Below are 13699 nucleotides of genomic sequence, written 5' to 3'. Positions count from 1 at the left end.
TGATTTTTTTCACACTCGTGTTACTTCAGTTGCTAGCCCCAACTTATCTACTGCTTCTCCACATCCACATATCCAGATGCTCCCCCACAGCTAGCTAGTGTCGACTTCCCCTCCCATCTGGAGATAGATAGATAGATAGATAGATAGATAGATAGATAGATAGATAGATAGATAGATAGATAGATAGATAGATAGATAGATAGATAGATAGATAGATAGATAGATAGATAGATAGATAGATAGCTGAATCTAAGATAGTGAAAGAGGTACACACTTTTCTTTCTTTAAATTTGCTGCTCCCAATGTTGGGATCCACCATTTTAATAAGTATCATTTTAATATATTTTTCGAAGTTGTTTCCAAATGTTTCTATATACAAAAACTTATAACAATTTTTATTGTTTTTTCATTTTCAGATTTTGATGGCTAAGGCGCATCTTACAGAAATGAATGGCTCAATGGAAAACAGGGTTGAATAGCTATATAGCTCAGCAACTTGACCTACTTACTGAGACAACACTATTCACTATCCGTAAGTTTTTATGCATCTGTTTTCTACTGTACAATACCTTAAGAAACCTGCCTGCTTTGTCCTCTGAGGTTCACAAACATATGTTGCTTAGCTGTGTCCCAGACTGGATTTCTAATAAGATGGGCAATGCTCTTTCATTTAAAGCAGTGTCTTTTGTAAACAAAGTACTGACCATTGGAATTATAACTAATGAACTGCTACACTTGTCATTTGCTAGAATGTCAGCTTTAATGACTCTCCACACCTTCCTGTCCCATATGCATTATAATCCTCTCTTGTTCAACATGATTTAAAAACAAAATATTTTTGTATGTTTTTGTGTTTACAATCACATCACACAATATGTAGTAGAGAAACATGAACAATTAATTAATTTAGTCCCCACCAAAACTACAAAAATCTAATCAGTAGAACTGGAGTTATATGTCTTAAACTTTTAAGATACAAATAGTGGCAAAAGGCGCAGAGTGCCAACTGAGGCTATCTGGTTGCACTGGACTGGGACCAAGTCAGAAGTTCAGGCTGAGCGTGATGGAGCTGTGCGCTGCTCTGCATCAGATCCCGTGACATCTTTAACTAAGCAGGGAGATGTACAGTCTGATTCCAGTCAAGGGTCTGGGACCTTGAGGACAGCACTTGGGGGTCACGACACACTCCCACAAAAGCCAGCAGAGGGAACCAGGATAGATCCAATTGAGTCTGGTCAGCTGGGAATCTGGGAGACTTCTGGAACATGTATACTGTAGTTCACACAGGTTAACCACATGACCATTGGAGTCACTTCTGGGTCCTGGTTCAAGGCAAACATGTTCAGTCTTCCTTCAGACTTCAGACAGCAAGGCAGCCCTTCTTATAAGTCTTCATAGGCCCAGAAGTGTTCTGATTTCAGGTTCTGGCAATGCCATGTTTTATCCCCAATGCCAACCTGTGGGTGGGAACACCCCTTTGTCTAACTATAAAACAGTTTTAGATCAGTTCTTCCCCTTACCCTGAGTGTGGATCCAGTCTCTTTAGTGAAATTAACTGCAAGAACGCCAGGTGTGAGTTGCATTTTGCAGTGACAGGGTAGGCATCTTCTGAAGTCTGGAAGGAGCTGTATACATCCCTCAGGCTGCCCTTTGTAGCTCAGGCAGGTCCTGGGTACACCCCAGGCCGTCCTGCTCAGGAGATGAACAACCTTTCCCACACCCAAGACCCTTTGTCTACTGTCTGGGAGAGATATACATCACACCATAGAAGAGCCCTTAAAAGTAAGGTGACCCTGGACATTGGAAGAGCACATCTGAATTAGGAGGGAAAATGCTAAGTTTCTAAAAGTGGCATTTTCCAAATAGCAATTTGAAATTCACCATTAAAGTTCACCATTAAAGAGGATTTTAAATTGCAATTAAAATGAGTGAAATTAGTATTTAGCATGCTGTATGCATACTTCAGAAATTGACTTTAAGTCAATCCTGACTGCGTTTCTGCCAGGCTACCATTCTGTGGCCCGTTCTGACAAGGACTGTGAAGAGTAGATCCTGCCTGGACCAAAGAGCACAAACAAGGATACATCATACACAGATACACCCTAATGATCCAAGTATCAACCCATTGCGTACTGCCGTCGGCCGACGCGGCCCGCCCACCTTTTAGAACGCCCGCACTGCGCCAAAGTAACGGCCACAGTTAAGGCGTTAAGCTGCATGAGCCTGTGACCTAATACACACAGCTCCCTCGAGGTTTCTTCAGTGAGACATCAAGAGTATGTAATAGAAAAAAAGGTGAATAATTATTTCAAAGGCAGTAATTAACTGAATGAAAATGTACAAAGCATAGGTAAAGGATAACTCTTGTGGGATACTTAAACACTTTGACCCAACGCAGAAAGGTTTTCATGATATATGCAACAAAAGAACAAACTTCACACAAGTACGACATGGGCTACAGATTGCCTCTTGAACAACCCAAAACAACTTTCTGTGCAGCGGAATACAAAGAGGCATATGCGAGGATAACAAAGAAGCAGCTACTAAGCAGTAACAACAAAAGAACAAACAAATGGACTATAAAGTCGACATGTAGATAAAACATGCAAGTGAATGGGGGACTGTTAAGATTATGTGTGTGTGTGAATTTCACGTAATTTGTTTTCACAAAATTATGAAAAATGTCAGCAAAATCAAGAGACTTGATGCCTAATTTTGCATAAGGCATATCCATTAAATGCATATTGCACTAAGAAAAAGTGCAAAAACACAAAAGCCCCCTGATCCACAGATGCTTGTGTTCATTTGTTCCCGTGCATTCACAGTACATTTTTACCAATAATGGTACGTAACTATGCAAAGTGGCATAGTTTCATGAATTCTGCTAACGAAGGTGACACGAAATTATCAAAGTTGTCCACATTACATATGTGTAATTTTAATGTCACCCTCTCAAAAAGCCTGTTTGGTAGTTTCACAGTTGAATCGGCACACAAGTTGCACAGCTAGAGAAAAATCACAGGCCCAAACAGTAGACTGACTTTAACTGCAACATTCATTGCCATCAGACCTGATATCTGGCACAACACAGCCAACTAATTTCTTCACCTTCCAAATGATAGCTAGGTTCACGACCAGTCACAATCCTACTTAATACATCGCTGACCATTGTACACCGACTGCAATCAGCGACATTGCATCATATATTTGATTTACTTGTCATTGCCCCTGTCCTGGTGCTAGGATCCTGACAGATGTCCATCTATATTGTAACCATTCAAGATCACACTCCTAGCTCCTAGTGTGTCACAGTACGGGTCCTCAGTAAAAGTACTAAAGATAGATTTAAGCACAAAATCCTCTAAGTTGGACCTCTGCCCTTTCAGAGAGTTTGACTTTCTGCAGCTGGTCAGAACTACCGTCCATACTAAACAGCTAGGTTGTTCAGCACCAGATCACTTTACAAACACAGCTATGCTGCCTGGTAAGGAAAAATATACTTCCATCATCACAAACTTGAGCACCCTACACACTCTGGCCTTGGTGACCGCTTCTACATCCTCTAACTTTACAGGAACTTTATTGAAAATGGGCTTGGATCGTGGACTGCTCAACACCCCCAGCGTTCTGACTGGCTGTCCACGATATCATTCTTAAAACCATCTTCAAAACAGGGTACAGGTTGTATAAACCTACCTGAATTGAATTTTAAGTAAAGCGGTACTAAGCTAATCTATATTTTCATGTTTGCTTGACTAGTCTTGCGTGTGTAGGATTACTATGTTAGCGTTAAAAACGGGCAGAACACAGTTAGATCCTCGTTTCAAGCATTATGTAGACGTGCAGTTGCCTTTAGTGCTGTAAGGACATGGCAATAGCTCAGGGTGTTTCTTCCAGGTAAAATTCTAATTAAGTTTCACTGTGATTTTGTTGAACATACTTCCAGCTGCATTCATCAATGCTATTTGACACAATCGTATTCCATATTTTACATGCAGGGTAACACGGTTCAGTAATTGAAACAGCAGCATTATTTAGCTAACTTTACATGCAATACATAATACCATTCATGTAGCTGTTTTAGATACAAATAATATTAAAACAACATACAAATTATAGGGTTGAGAGTACATAAAGGATTATTTTTAAAATTGCATTAGCAGAAGAAAGTTCAATTTAAATTCCAAACATATACTGCTAATGTTTTCTTGCTTACATTGCAAAGTGGCATATGAAAGAGAATATTTTTGGCCTCTCTGTTTGTGAAATGAGTAGAATACAGATCATTACACATTTTATGCGGCTTTGCAAAAAACAACTGATCTTAAAGAAAAAAACGTGTTTTTAGTGTAAAGCCAGGAATGTCATGCTCTAATCAAAGGCAGTTCGTTACATGACCGATTCAGGTTTCCAATTGCATCATACATTTGCTTAGCATGTTTGATTGCTAGGAAAGGGCTGCGAAGCATGTTTATTTCTTTCTCGATTTTACGAAGAATAGTTGATGTTTTCACTAAGTAGAATGGGGTATGTTTTTTTTTAAGCGAGATGACTCTCAGGTAACATTTAAGGGGCATATTATCAAGAACGGCATTCAAAATTATCGCCGGTTTAGCAGCAGAAAACTGCTGCTAAAATGAGGATAATGGGCTTGATAATATGCCCTTGAGAATTCCAATAGAAGTCCATGTTCTGGTGTGACCAGTTTTCTGCCGCTAAACCAGCGATAATTTTAACGCCGTTCTTGATAATATGCCCCTTAGTTTGTAAACTTGAAACATCATTACTACGGTATGACTTAGGAAGAGCAACCCCTATCTGTTAGCCATTCCTCACATGAGTTCATAGCGTACAGCAAGAGATGCTGTAGAGATCCTGAGTACAATTCAACACACAAGTTTCTTAACAAAATTAAGCAATTAAATCTGTAGAGGCCCTAATTCTAATTTTCAATATTTTAGCAGACGCTACAAAGACCTCATTTCAAGTGGACTATAATTCTTTAAGGACTGGTAACAGTAGTTACTGGCCCCATCAGATTTATGACGTCTGTGGGAAGACCACAGACTCTTTCGTTTTCCCCAGACATTTCAGCTGCTCTTGTATTGGTGTCTACAAAGGTGGGAAAATAAGGCCTGTATTCACCGCAAAGAGGGCCTTAGATTGTGAGCTGCAAGGAATACCTAAATAATTAAGCAGTGTAAAAAGTCGACCTCTTCATGTGGCTAGTATGAGTATCCTGTCATGGCTCAAAAAGGGTTTTAGGGAATTCTATACAAGAAAGATTAACCTAGACACCCTGTCGAGTGGGAGACGGCGCTCACGATTGGTGAAACAATTCTTCTCACCATATTATGGGTGTTATGTGACAATGGTCTACTGTGGTTACATTCAAGTGGATCATCACAAGTTGAGAATTCTACTACTAGGTTGTTTGACTGAAAGCAGCATCTGGTGTATGGCAGGAACTCTGTTTTTGATGCATTGATCCAGTTCATATTGACTTTGTACAAGTGAAAACAAACCACCCAACACAATGGACCAAATGAGAGGGGGCTTCTATGACACTCCTTACCACCCAGGGTGGAGCTGACTTTGGCCGCATTTCTGCCTGCAACCTTGGTCAAGAGAGTCACTGCATGGGTAGGACTACATTCCACAGAAGGCCCTGCCGCATTAACACGTTCGTAAGTGCTGGTAGTGTCCGCTGCATGGGAGCTGAGTTTGGCCTCATTTCTGCCTGCATCCTTGGCCGAGAGAGACACTGCTGGGGCGGCACTACAACCCCCAGAAGGCCAGCTGCACAAACGTGCTCATAAGCGATGGGAGTGTCCCGCTGCATGGGAGCTAACTTTGGCCACATTTCTACCTTCATTCTTAGTTGAAAGAGACAACGTTGGGGTGGGACTACATCCCCAAGCAGGTCCTGCTGCACGAACGTGCTCATAAGTGTCCCACTGTGCAGGATGCTCCGGGGTGCATGCCTGGACAATGACCAGGCCCAGAGCTGTCCTGTCTGCACCTGTCTGCACCCAAGCAAGACCGGGTCACCTATCTTTGCCTGAGAAATCCCAGGGCTTACAGGAATTTCTGTAAGATTTTCCTTTCTTTTGCATCTGAAATAAATAATGAAAAAGTGACTGGAATTGGAATAGGAGAATAATTCAAACGTGGACAAACCTGAATTAGCTCAAGGCTCTGTTTGAAAAAATTGTAAAACTACAAAAGCTATTCCTAATTAGCTTACTGATGCAAAGGGCTTAATCAACAGCGGGATTGTTAAAGTAGAAGAAAGATTAGCTGCGACTAAGAGTGTAGCTAATGAGGCTCTATGTAGTGCAATTGTGGAAGTCACTGAGGAGATACATCTGATGATAATCGAGCCCTCAGAATCGCCTGATACAGCCTCAGAAACATCAGGTATAAGTAATACTAAAAAACCAACTTGTGTATTAAATACACCATTGGAACTAACAGAACTTTGACCAAGTCATGAGTTAAAGTCACCACCAGCGTAAAAGAGTAGACAGGGATAAAGAGTACCAAGCCCAGCCAGATCATGAGGGCTCTTGGCACAAGTGAGAATGGTAATAGTTCTAATAGATCTAACAAGGAGCAAGAGCCCACCAAAATAAAGAATATTGAGGAATTGATTAAAAGGGTCCATGCAAAGCTGGACAATATAGAAAGGAAACCCCTACCAAAAACTAGATAAGTTAAGGAAAAAGTTACATCACATGAGTCAGTTATAAAGAACATGCCAACCCCCAGTATCAACTATCCAGTATCAAAGAGCCAGGGTCTTACCACAGGATATTGCGGGAAATAAAAGACCAAGAAGAATGAGGGAGCCTACATGAAAGAGGGAGGAAAGATCTCATGTTAGTCTGGAGGTATCTGGTAACACATTAGTTATTAGATCGTGGAATGTGGCTGGAATCAAAACTAAAATAGTGGATAAAAAATGGCTGAGCACTATAAATACCTCACAGTTAGTGTGCCTAAAGGATACATGGGAAGTGGGAGGTTTTAATGTTGAAGGTTTTACCGCTATTGTCTGACGCGAAAACACCAAACTGTAGTGCAAGGATGCTGCGCCTGGAATTGGCTACAGTGCTCTTTGACTCAGCTTGTTAGAGGGTATACATGGACCTTCTTTTTTCCAGTGCTGTTGGTTAACTTAACTCGTTCGATGCTGATGACGGAACCGCTCCGTCATCAGCTGCGGGTGCGCTGGGCTGATGACGGAGCGGTTCCGTCATGGCCCGCTCGGAACGCCTGCGCGGCGCGAATTCCGCGCCTGCGCTGGACGTTCCATTGAGCGGGGCGGACCATGACGGAACCGCTCCGTCATGAGACCACTCAACCGAGGCTGGTGACGGAGCGGTTCCATCACCAGCATGCGGCCGCCCCGCCCCCTTAGCACTGCGGTGGAATAGCCGCCGCAGTGAAGGGGTTAAATAAGGACAGAATGCAATTAAGGCTCCCAGTTTTCCAGGGCTGGGCACATGACGTCCTGCTTGGTTTGAGCAGCTCAGTTATATTCTCAGATGTGGCCCCCATACCTCAGACAGTTCCTTTTAGAACATTGGACCGCTGTTAATCAGTTTCATCTTACTTGTTGGTCTCTTCTCATGTTGTTGGGAGTGACTATAAGTAGGACTGTCCCTTTGATTCATTGATCAGTTTAATTTCTGTGAGATTGGTTGTCAGCTTTGGTATGCTACCTCTTTTCTTTTGCGACACTTTGTCCTGGTGATGGCCCTGCTCAGGTTTCCTTTTAGCTGAAATGTCGACCTGTATTTATATAATTGACCTAAGCTTTGCTTGGTCCTAGATTGATATATGATTGTTGTTTATTGTTTGATACACACTTTGGTGTTTTGAAAAACACAGGCAGCCTATTATCCTGTATTGTACATATCAGTTTCCTCGTGGTGCATTGAATTGTACTTTGCTTTTGCTTTTTTGTAATATTGAATGAATATTTTAGAATTATGATCTGTGTTAGTCTTTTTATTGTATATGGGATTATTTTCACTTTTCGGGTGGGTGTCTGTTGTTCAGCTTATCCTAAATTATATTTTGCTTCTTCTCTTCATTAGCATCACTAAATGAGTTAGATGCTGCCCCAAGTAAACCACAGTTATTTGAATGTCCTTTGTGTTACCAACAATGCCATCGAATAGCAAATGGGCTAAAGTAGGCATGACAGTGATAATATCAACCCAGAAGGTGGTAGTGATCCCTAAAGTGATGGGGAGCACACAGTGTTGTTTGAATACCCCTCACACACCAACAGGCCCCTTGGTGTCATGCTTCATCATCGGGGCCTTTGCATCCCTCTACGGAATGCGGCGTGCTGCGACTCATGGATACGTAGGAGCACTGATAGTGAACTATGTGTTTGTGTGTGTGAGAGGGAGAGTGGACGTAATAAATATTTTTTCCTACGAGCCAGGTATTTTTTAACCTTCACTTTTTCACCTCACCACTCACTCTCCCTCTCACACACACAAACACATAGGCCCCGATGATGAAGCATGACACCAAGGGGCCTGTTGGTGTGTGAGGGGTATTCAAACAACACTGTGTGCTCCCCATCACTTTAGGGATCACTACCACCTTCTGAGTGGATTCTATTTTGTTTAAACGAACTGTTAGTGGAGATTGAATCTACTTCTTCCTCTCCCTCCCTCCTCTTGTTGAATTAAAGTGATAATATCAACAACAGTACTATTAACCATAAAGAAATCTGATACTAAATCACTCTTTTTCCAGTTTTTACTTCTTATATTTGATGGGAAACAGCATCTTGTAGTTATCAGATTCTATAACTATATATGTAAGAAAACTAGACATAAGGTAATAGTTCACCTCGAAAATGAACTGGAACATTTTATGAGAGGCTATGGGGCAGACTGCTTCTATAAATATGTGGGAGTCTTCAACATAAGTTAATGCACATTCACACCAAGGGAGGTCTGTGGGTACTCTGATGGAATAGGTGTCTGCCAGTCCGCGGCACCCTCATCTACAGATCACCTGGATCCCGACCGCCATTCACCGAAGCCATCATCGATCTCATTGGCCCCCGTGCTCTTGCATCACATCTTACTCAGTGACTTGGACATTACCAACGACCAGAATATCGCATCCCTTCTGGAGAACCTCTCCAACATAGGAGACTCAAACAGCTAGTCACTGCTCCAACCCATGCAGCAGAACACACACTTGACCCGTCTTCGCAGCCACACCACTGAACTCCTCTGGACTGAAAACCACTGTGTGCACTTCGCCTTCATCAAACCCACCATACACCAACACCCTCACCGCTCCCTTGGCCATAGATGGAACATGGTCATCACAGAACAGCTCACTGCTTCCTTCAGCACTACCACACTGCCGACAGATGCTGAAGCCAATACAGCAGCACACAACCTCCACCAATCGATCTCCAAATGCGCCAACACTCTGGCACCCCTCAAGATGGCACCTGGCAAGCAACACTCCAAGAAAGCCTGCTGGTTCACCCACCTGTGTAGCTAGGGGGGGTCCAGGGGGGGGGCGGTCCGCCCCAGGAGGCACTCTTTTTGAGGCAGCCTCCTTTATAATTTATTTGGGAACAAACACAGTGTCCCCAAATAAATTATAAAGGCGGCCGCGCCTATGCCAGGTGCTAGCAAGTTCCGGCGTCACCCACCCGGGGCCGGGCCGCAGAAGACTTCCCTTGCGACTCGAGCAGCAGCAGCTCAACAGTTAAATATCTGCTCTAGTCGTCCTACAATGTTACATTATCTGCACTGCTTCCTGCGTGCGAAAGTCCCGCCGGCGCACATTTCGCCACTCTCACTGCAGCCCAAAAAACGAGACCACGCAGGTATTATATTTTTTCGAAATGTGAGCGGAAAGCAGTGATTGGGTCAACAACCCTCCGCTGCCTCTGGGGTCCCACAGCTGAGCTGAGCCTAACAATCAGCATATACCTCCTGGCCGGGGCCCGGGGGCACAGGGTGCTTCAACAGGGTAAATGGCGTGAGACTCACACTTAACAGAAGACAGGAGCCACGGTCTTGCCCGATTTTTGCAAAAGCGGCCGGCACTAGCAGCAGCAAACTTGACCCACTAACCTCAAGCACAGGAACGGCGCCGTGACTTCTAGATCCCAGAACACACTCGGCTGTTGAATTTTCATGCAGCTCGAGTGGTTGTGTTCACGAGGAGGCCGGGCCCGTACCAGTTTGCAGCAGCTGAAGCTCACCTCTCAAAGTAAGTAGAGTGAGATTTCCTCACTCTTCTAAAATGTCAAATGTGGTTTCATTTTTGTATTATTTATCATGTGGGTTATCTTCGCCTGCCTGCCCTGCGTTTACAGCTTTAGACTTAGTGCGAGTACTTCATTTTCAGCTGCGACATCTACTGTACCATGCTGGTGGCTGCGCGCCGACCGGGACGATCGCAGCTCTCGGGGTGACTGATTTAGTGTCGAGCCACTATTTAAATAAAGATTGACATAGTGTGCACCTTGGTTGTGACTTATGTATGTTTTGCGCCTCAGCCTGAGGCTTCAATGCTCGGCTGTCGAGTCCGATAGTCAGCAGACTGTTGACTATTTAATTTTAATTACTTCAGCAGCTGACGAAGAAGATCCGTGTTGTTGGGGCCTCACATCCTATTTTGGCAGGGTCCCACGTTGGACAGAGTGGCCTGCAGTGCACATTTCCTCTGCATCAGATTGATTGCCAGGGAGTACCCTGAGGGGGCCACTAGGTAAAGGCTGGCTAAAGCAGGGTCTGTTACTTCATTGTCTGCCGGCCCGCTCTGCTGGGACACACCTGTCCGGTCACGCTGTGACCAGGTGCCCGAGATGTCTTTAAAAGACAGCATTGCGCTACTGCACTCTGCTCTGCACCACAGACCATGTCGATTTAAGGCTCAAGCATGAGCGAGTTATAAAAAAAATGTCTTTGTAAAGTGTATTTAGGGGCTTTACTTTCTGTCTTTACTTTATTTATGAGACAGTTATTAACTTCGCAGCTCCAGAACACTGCAAAGTGTTTTTGGTTTTACTGTTTAAAATATGTGCTTATGAGGGGAAAAATATCGACTTTCAGGGCTTCTCGGAATTTTTGTAACAGCCAGGACAATAAAATACCATCAGAGCCTGATGGTAACCCTGAAAGTAAGTGACTGGTAGAGTAGGAACTACATGTGATCTGCGGCAGAATAGAGAGCAACAGTGAAGGCAGCAATCCTTGTTTTTGGCAGGAGGGTAAATGTGCACACTGAGCAGTATCTGCTGCTGCTTTTGGGCCAGTTCACGCCTGGTTGTATCTTTTTGTTATTATGGTGGGGAGAACGGTTTACATTACTTATCAGGTGACATTTGTGTCAAAGGGCGGCTGGCTCTCTGTGTCACATGACACCAAGTACTATAATGTGACCTATCCGTAGCTGCTTCCTGTTGTGTGCTTCATGCAAATTGTAACACAGTGAATCCTGGTTTTTTTAATCCTAAATACTTTGGAATCTGAAATTAATAGTTTTCTCCTTTCCTATAATAATGCATGGGCATACAAACCCCAGAATACAAAAAACACCTTGGTATAAAAAGCAGACATTTGGTGATCAATAGGAAACTTTAATTTCAGGTGCTCTGCAGCAGTTTCAAGATCTTAGAGTTTCTCACAGCTCAAAAGAGTATAATTTGTCATATTTATCCGTTCCCATGGACTTCATTGCTTGGTTTTGCTTGCGAGAAATTGTCACTCATAAATTATTGAAATGCCACTCATAATTGCACTGAAATTTAAAAAAATGTCACACATAGCAATCTGACACCTTGGCAGCTATGACGGCCCTGTAGTGACATTTTGGCCAGCCCTTATGATTAGACTGAGCAGTGACGCATTATGCGCTTCACCGCTACTATCTTGTGAGGAGTCAATTCTGGCCTGGTGCTTGCAGCTTTTGGCGTTGTTTTGCTGGCTCTCTGGACTGAGAGTCTGGCTGCTGCACTGCAAACTCAGTACAGCAGAAGTTATTAGGGTATCAAAGATCGAACCAAACCACCCCTGCCTGCCATAGAGACCCTGCCTGGATCGAGTGAGGTAAAAGGAGTGCAGCAGCAGGTTCAGAGGGGTGGGTGGCCGAGTCTGTGGCCCACCCATAGCTGCCAAGGTTTCAGATTGCTATATGTGGCACTTTCAGAATTTCATTGTAATTATGAGTGACATTTCAACGTCTAGGAGTCACACTTTCTCATGGGGCAAACATTAAAATCACTCAATAAAGATGAAGGAAAGTCATATGAATACCAAAAATTACACCCACCTTTCAAGTGCTCGCCGTCCTTTTTCTGAACCCCCCCACCCCCCCAGGGGGCGGCAATCCAAGGGATAGCCCCGGGTGCCACAAGCTCTAGCTACGCCCCTGGGTTCACCCCCACCCTTCACAAGTCCGGAAGCACCTGTGGACGACTAAAGAAGATATGGAGGAACAACAAAACCCCGGAAACTCAAACAACCTTCAAAGCCGCAATCACTGCACACCACCTCCTCCTCAAAACCACTAAGAAAATGGCTCTCCAGGACAGTATAAATGCCAACTACACAACAGTAAAAAATCTTCACCATCGTCAAGGAGTTCGCCAGGCCCAACAGCGAGACTATGGACGTCCCACCCTCCCAAGACCTCTGCGACAAACTCAGCCTCTTCTTCCACCACAAGATCAGGCAGATCTATGACAGCTTTGACACCCAAAACCCTCCCACCAAGCCCTACACCACCTCACCAATCCACTCCGACCCTCAACAGATCCTGCTCAACTGGACCCCGCTCACCACTTATGACACTCTCAAGATCATGAAGAGCATCTACTCTGGAGCCCCCTCGGACCCATGTCTGCACTACATCTTCCTCAGAGTGGCCACTACCATCTCTCCCCGAGCTTCGATGCACCATCAAATGCTCCATTGAGACTGCCATCTTCCCAGACAACTGGAATCACATTGAGATCAACCCTCTGCTAAAGAAACCATCCGCTAACCCGACCCACCTCAAGAACTTCAGACCCATCTCCCTGTTCCTCTTCCCAGCCAAGGTCATCAACGCCCAACTCTCCAAGTTCATTGAAGCAAACCACATTGTGAACATGTGCCAATCTGGGTTCAGGAGCAACCACAGCACAGAGACCGCACTTCTTGCCACCACCGATGACATACGCACCCTCCTCGACCAAGGCAAAACCACAGCCCTCATTCTCCTGGACCTCTCGGTCACCTTGGACACTGTCTCCCACGCACCCTAATCAAGAGACTCTACGATGACAGGATCAGCGAAAAAGGCCCTGTACTGAATCCTCTCCTTCCTCACTGGGTGAACACCATGAGTGAGACTACCTCCGTTACTCTCTGAACGCACAGAGATCAGCTGCAGAGTTCTCCGGGGCCCCTCCATGAGCTCCACACTCTTCAATATCTACATGCCCCTCTTGCGACCAGCGTCAGTAACCACACTCATGTCTGCAAAGCCCTCCATGACGGATGACTTTCCACCGCCTCTCATTCCACATCCCCACCAGACACCTCTGCTCTGCCCAGCTGGTTCTGGCCACCGTCCCTCGGATCCTTTTCCTACCTTGCACCCATGACCGGGAACATCCTACCTACTCACTTCAGACTGTCCCTGACCGTATTCA

The 13699-nt window shown here is 44.4% G+C and overlaps 1 long non-coding RNA gene across 1 annotated transcript in view; it reads left to right on the top strand.

The window, feature by feature from the left end:
* The first annotated feature begins 416 nt into the window (after positions 1–416).
* Positions 417–13699, top strand: part of LOC147708868 (uncharacterized) — a 601827-nt gene continuing 588544 nt past the window's right edge. The window contains exon 1 of the long non-coding RNA XR_015296661.1: positions 417–532. This is a non-coding gene — a long non-coding RNA (uncharacterized LOC147708868). The remainder of the gene's footprint in view (positions 533–13699) is intronic.

Source organism: Lissotriton vulgaris, chromosome 6 (assembly GCF_964263255.1).
Source record: "Lissotriton vulgaris chromosome 6, aLisVul1.2, whole genome shotgun sequence".
Taxonomy (NCBI): domain Eukaryota; kingdom Metazoa; phylum Chordata; class Amphibia; order Caudata; family Salamandridae; genus Lissotriton; species Lissotriton vulgaris.
The sequence above is the reverse complement of the archived record's forward strand: the minus strand, read 5'-3'. Positions and strand labels throughout refer to the sequence as shown.